Below are 7,209 nucleotides of genomic sequence, written 5' to 3'. Positions count from 1 at the left end.
GTAAAATGAGTATTTGCACTAAAAGATTCTTTTAATTTATATCAGGATAATGGGAAGATTTTTATTAGAAACCAGAACACCTGGCTCCACCATTCAATAGTTATTTGACCTCAGACTAGTATCTAGCCTAATATTTACTTAAGCTTATTCCATCACTGTGAAATGCTGTCTACTTTAGCATCAGTGTGAAAATACGCATGAAAATATTTTGTGAAATATAGAATGTTGTAAATAAATATCCAAGGAGCTACTAAAACTCTGTTTTGATGTAACATAGCAGCTTCCCTAATAATCTTTTAAGAATGGATTTATAAAAACTGAATTTATACATAATTTAAAGGAAAATAGGGGTCAATTACTTTCAAGCAAGATAGGAGGTAAAATTATACGTATCAGAAGATTCTGAAGACTTTAACAATAGGGTTGGTAGTCGGCTATGAGCAGCCCCTATCTGCTCTTTAGAAAGGATCATTACTTCTTTCAGTGAGAGATGTTCATAGTTTCAGGATAAGTGTTATTTATCACCATACAAAGTAGGTCAAATTTAGGAAAATTTTATTTTTTTTTAATGTTTTTTAATGTTTATTTATTTTTGAGAGAAAGAGATAGAACATGAGGGGGAGAGGGGCAGAGAGAGAGGGAGACACAGAATCGGAAGCAGGCTCCAGGCTCTGAGATGTCAGCACAGAGCCCGATGCGGGGTTCGAACTCACGAACTGTGAGATCATGACCTGAGCTGAAGTCAGACAGACGCTCAACCGACTGAGCCACCCAGACGCCCCTAATTTAGGAAAATTTTAAATGTAATCAGCCAAAGAGAGGAATGGAAATTTAACTTTGTAAATAAAAATATGATTCAACAAAAGGAAAGATGTCCATCTCCAAATTCACAAATACAAATTTTTAGTTCATTCTTCTGTAGTTGTTAGCCAACAGTTAGGTGTTAGGTAGTTGATGGGACTGTTAACACCTACCTATCATTCTTTCTTTTGTTCTCCCTCTCTTTTCTCCCTTCCTTCCTTCCTTCCATCCCTCCCCCTCTCTCTTTTTCTTTAATGTTCTATCAGTTCTAGAGGAAGAGATGATAAAATTACCAATTTTGATTATGGAATTGTCTATTTCTCCCCTTAATTCTGTCCATTTTTGGTTCAGGTATTTTGAAGCTGTCTATTCATGTTTTCTGCCCATTTCTTAACTGGATTATTTTGGGGGGGATGTTGAGTTTGTAGATTTTGGATACTAACGCTTTATCTGATATGTCATTTGCAAATATCTTCTCCCATTCCATAGGTGCCTTTTAGTTTTGTTGTTTCCTTCACTGTGCAGAAGCTTTTTATTTTGATGAAATCCCAATAGTTCATTTTTGCTTTTGTTTCTCTTGCCTCTGGTGACATGTCTAGTAAGAACTTGCTGCAGGGTGCCTGGGTGGCTCAGTTGGTTTAGCGTCCGACTTCGGCTCAGGTCATGATCTCACGGTTCGTGGGTTCGAGCCCTGCATCGGGCTCTGGGCTGACAGCTCAGAGCCTGGAGCCTGCTTCAGATTCTGTGTCTCCCTCTCTCTCTGCCCCTCCCCTGCTCATGCTCTGTCTCTCTCTGTCTCTCATAAATAAATAAATAAATAAATAAATAAATAAATAAAACTTGGGGTCAAAGAGGTTGCCGCCTACATTCTCTTCCAGAGTTTTGATGGCTTCCCACGTCATGGCTCTGTGCGGACAGCTCCGAGCCTGGAGCCTGCTTCAGATTCTGTCTCCCTCTCTCTCTGCCCCTCCCCTGCTCACGCTCTGTCTCTCTGTCTCTCAAAAATAAATAAATAAATAAATAAATAAATAAATAAATAAATAAACAAATAAATAAAACTTGTTGCAGCTGAAGTCAAAGAGGTTGCTGCCTACATTCTCCTCCAGGGTTTTGATGGTTTCCTGCTGGGTCTTTCATCCATTTTGAATTTATTTTTGTATGTGGTATAAGAAAATGGTCCGGTTTCATTCTTTTGCATGTTGCTATCTGGTTTTCCCAATGCCATTTGTTGAAGGCATTGTCTTTTTTCCATTGGATATTCTTTCCTGCTTTGTCAAACATTAATTGCCCATATAGTTGTGGGTCCATTTTTGTGTTTTCTATTCTGTTCCATTGATCTATGTGTCTGCTTTTGTGCCAGTACTATACTGTCTTGATGACTATGGCTTTATAAAATATAGCTTAAAATCTGGAATCGTGATTCCTGCAGCTTTGTTTTCCTTTTTCAGGATTGCTTTGGCTATTTGGTGTCTTTTGTGGTTCCATACACGTTTTAGGATTGTTTGTTCTAGTTCTGTGAAGAACTCTGGTGGTATTTTGATGGGGATTGCATTAAATGTGTAGTTTGCTTTGGGTAGTATAGACATCTTAACAACGTTTGTTCTTCCAATCCATGAGCATGGAATGTTTTTCCATTTCTTTGTGTCTTCTTTAATTTCTTTCATATGTGTTCTATGGTTTTCAGAGTATACTAACAGTTGTTTTAAAATCCCTGTCTCTAATTCCAACATCTAGTTCATTTTGGAGCTGATCTCCATGGATTGACGTTTGGGTCACATTTTCTTATTTCTTATTATATCTAGTAATTTTAGACACTATACTGAACATAGAATGATTTAGAGATGCTTGGTTCTATTTCTCTAAAGAGCAGTAATTTTTTGTTTGTTTCAGCAGGCAGTTAACTTTGCCTAAACTCGAACTCTAGCTCAGTGCACTCCTTTTAGCCTTATCTGTGCTTCTTGGAGTCCACTCTGCACATGTATAGTCTAGGAGTTAGCTAGAGATTTGGAAAGTTTCTGCAAAAACTTTAAGCATCCTCTCTCTGGCTCTCTCTTTTCTGGAAACTCTCTCCCCCACTTTCCAATACTGTCTGGTTTAATTGCCTCCTCTTCATCTCATTGGTAAGGGAAGGGAAGAATTCCCACCCTATGTTTATGGGAATCACCTAACACGTGACACCCAGCACTGGACAGATAAGATCAACAGTAGTTTACTAGTAAATATATTCACAGCCTGATTGGAAGATACCAAACCCCATGTAGGGCCGCCTGGAAATTATACCCAGGAGTAAATAACCAGGCACTGTGGGAGGCAGGTTTTGTAATACCAAAAGGATAAGGTAGCCCCTGGGTTCCATGGAAGGATGTGATTTGTTTGAATAATTCCACAAGCTTGCAGGGATAAGGAGGAAATATACCGGGTTTCCGAGACAAAGGAGGGTTATTTGACGAGGGGACCTTATCCACGGGAGGAGAGTGGAGAAGGGAACTGGGACTTAGGCCATATTAATTTTAGACCCTATATGACACTGTGGTTGCCCTGGACTCCGTTCTCCGGTTCTCCAAGTCAATATGTCTGCAAGTTTCTAAGTTTGGGTCAGTCTACATGACTGGATGCTGCAGGCTAAAAGACATAAAAATGGGAAACTCTTGAAGTGCCATTTCATTCTTCCAAGTGTTGACTTCTCTTAAGAATTCGCCTTCTTTTGCTCGCTCTCCAGTGTCTTTTCGGTATTATTTTTATATATTGACCTGATAGGAGGTATTTGGCCATCAAAGAAGAAGAGCTCTTAATATTCATTCTTAATCTTTGGATAGAAGCAGTCTAAGTAAATAGCTACAGAAATTATCAGATATTGTTTATTGATGAAAACAGGAATTAGCGTGGAGTTTGGAATGATACTACATAATTCATAGGTGACATAACTGTAGAACTCAAATAATCGTTACATAAAGTATTTTAATTTAGTACAAATTTTTATTCCACACAAAAAGTTCAGTCAGACTTGAGTTGGACTAAGCACTTATCAGATAAAACCCAGAAAAAAGCTTTTTATTTTACCTTTTTTATATAGTGCTGAAGTATACATGGGGGAAACGACAAAAGCTACTATTTGACAAGCTGGTCCCATATTTCTTCTTAAATATGCATCATCTTCCATAAATCTTGACTGACTCTAACCAATGTTAATATTTTAATCTGCCTTCCTTCTACATTTATCTCTAATTTGCTTTTATTTATACTTATGCCCCTAAGCATTTTTACCAACACTCTATCTGTGTCCTATGTCCCTATAGAGACTATAAATGTCTCCTGGACATGAGCCAAAGACTTGATTTAGTTTAAATCCACACACACAGATACACACTCACATCTGTTAATTTTTTTTTTCCAGTAAATCCTACCAAGATTTGGATGGACAAATTGGGTTTTAAATTTCCTCAGTACTTTGTGTATCTGTGCTCCCAGAAGGACTCACAAGACTCAAGAGGATGTTATACACATGACTAAAATTTATTACAGCAAATGGCAGAGAGCAAAAGCAATGGGAAAAAGATCCATTGGTGAAGTCCAGAGAGGTTCAGCATAAACTTCCAAAGTCCTTTGCCTGAAACTATACAGGAACTCTCTCTCTCTCTCTCTCTCTCTCTCTCTCTCTCTCTCTCTCTCAGAAAACTATAGGCATCTGTGGAATGTCTCTGCCCATGGAAACCCATTTGAGTTTCAGGGTCCAAAGCTTTTATGGGGGCCTGTTAACATACATATATTCTGCTACACAATCAGCCATGGCAACTGAAACTCAGGACCACAGCAATGAAACCAAGTGCAAATGTTTGTGCAAAGCAACCTGACAAGCCAGCATGGCATGATCCATTGTTCCAGGTGTATGTAACAAAATCATCAACGTTAACACAAAAATACTCCAAGGCCAAATTCCCAGGGTTGGCCAAGGGTCAATCATGGTCCCCTTGGAGATATGCAAGGACTAAGCAAATACCGGCTGCATTGACTTTTTCCTCACAAGGGTCTATATATATACTTGATATCATCTATTATCAATTCCTGACTTACTAATAGAAATAATACAAGCTAAGTCCTGGCATATGGGAAGATATTTTTAAGACAACTGTGTCTCTAAATCATTTCCTCTAGTCTCTCTGCCCTTCCCAACACATTCCCAGCCTCCAATTTCTATAGCTGGGTGTTCTTTACAAACAAACGAGCTGTTCATAGGAAGCAATAATTTGTGCTGTTTGGAAGAGGAGGCCTAAGGTTGATAGAGCCCAAAGATGTAAACACTACAATTATATTCTTGTATGACTTAAATTCGTATCTCCCCCCTACGAACCTGCCTTGCCTCCTGGATTTCTATTTCACACAGTATTGCCAGGATCTGCTTATGGCCCAAGCCACAATTCTAGATGACTTTTCTCCCATCCCCTAAATATAGTCACTAAACTCAGGTGATAACACCTCCTAGAAGTTTCCTGAATCTATTTCATTCTTTCCATATGACCTCATTTCCCTGTTAATTGCTCCTTTCGTGCTTCCCCTTCCTTCTCGCCATGGGCCATTATTCATTACGGCAGTGCTGTCACTCCAGTTCTTTTCTAGAAAGCAACATGCCATACACTGAAGAGTAACTTTCTGAAGAAGATCTCTTCTATAAGGTATTGTAATCACTCAGGTCACTATGCTCAATTGTTTTCCTGTATGTTATATATCTACTAATATCTATTTTATTGGGGAAAAATTAATCTATATCCCAAATTGAAAAATATGGCTGGTGGGACAGAATTAATTTCTTGGGAGTTCTTTGAGTCATGCGACAGAACAAATAAGAGCTGCTTCCTGTACATCATCCTCTTTGCTTTATGACATCTGGGCTCTTCTCCCAATCTTTTTCCTTTCTCATCTGCTATGTTCAGAGACTTCTTCATTAGATACTTCTGTTACATTTCAATCCCATAGAGAAGACCACAACTCAAGGGAAGGACTCTTTCTTGGGTAGATATATTGCATAGGTCCCTTCTGAGGTCATAGGCAGAAGTTACAGATGGCATTAATATATAACATCTACCTGAATAGGAATTGTCAAACATTCAATTCATAAAAATTGATAAAAAAAATTTATCCCACCTTAACATAAAGTACTCAAGTGACATCACACAGAAATTTAAAAAGCTCTTAAGAAGTTGAGGGCTATACTGAATGAGAAAAAGGTTACACGCAACATCTCTTAGACTGCTAAAAAACCTTCACAAAAAATAGGTTACGGATGTAAAACTGCCCAGATTAGTTCCTAATGTGGGAAGTCTTTAAAAGCTTCAAATTGACCAATTGTATTTCTTGGTTTTAATTTACATAATAACATATGTGTAATTACAATGCTAGTATGCTAAATGCAGACAATACTAACAGTGGTGATAGAAACATTCTCATAAAAGTGAACTGAATCTAAATATTTAGATTATGTGTCCTTTCCTAGGAGGTAGTATACATATGCATTTTGTTATTCCAGAATGTACAGAAAGTTTTCTTGCTTCTTTTATATTTAAAATAAAGTTTAAAAATAAAATAAAGTTTAGATTTTATTAAAGTAATACATGTATCAAAAAATTAAATGCAAAAAAAATTAAATGCATAGCATAATGTATAAACTTGTCTGAATCCCTACACTGTATACCTGAAATCTGTGTGACACTGTGTCCATCATATTCAAATAAAACATTTTTAATTAAACGTGCAGGGCACCTGGGTGGCTCAGTCGGTTGAGCGGCTGACTTCGGCTCAGGTCACGATCTCGCGGTCCGTGAGTTCGAGCCCCGCGTCGGGCTCTGTGCTGACAGCTCAGAGCCTGGAGCCTGTTTCAGATTCTGTGTCTCCCTCTCTCTGACCCTCCCCCGTTCATGCTCTGTCTCTCTCTGTCTCAAAAATAAATAAACGTTAAAAAAATTAAAAAAAAATAAATGTGCAAAATGGCATTTGTGAAAACTAAGTGTCTCTCCAACTCCAGATCCCCAGGCCCTAAATTAGAGGCAACTATTATCAGTATATATTGCTGGACAATTCTTCCATAGATAGTTACCTGGATATAAAAAGTTAGGGGTATTCTAAAGATAACACCATATAAGGAAGTCACTAGGCTCTTTTGAAATTATTTTGGAATCAACCTGCCAATTTTCAAAGATTAAGTTAGAGAGACTATGAGTTCAAAACTATGAGTTCATGCTTGAACTCATGGACCACGAGATCATGACCTGAGCTGAAGTCAGATGCCCAACCGACTGAGCCACCCAGGTGCCCCTAAAATGTATGTATTTTTAAGTTTACTTATTTATTTTGAGAGAGAGAGAGAGCGTGTGAGCAGGGGAAGGGGAGAAAGAGAATCCCATGCAGGTTCCATGC

This window comes from Lynx rufus, unplaced genomic scaffold, assembly GCF_022079265.1.
Source record: "Lynx rufus isolate CCGP_SWC_20201006 ecotype Redwood Valley unplaced genomic scaffold, mLynRuf1.p SCAF_3, whole genome shotgun sequence".
NCBI classification, from domain to species: Eukaryota; Metazoa; Chordata; class Mammalia; order Carnivora; family Felidae; genus Lynx; species Lynx rufus.
Note: the sequence above shows the minus strand (reverse complement) of the source record.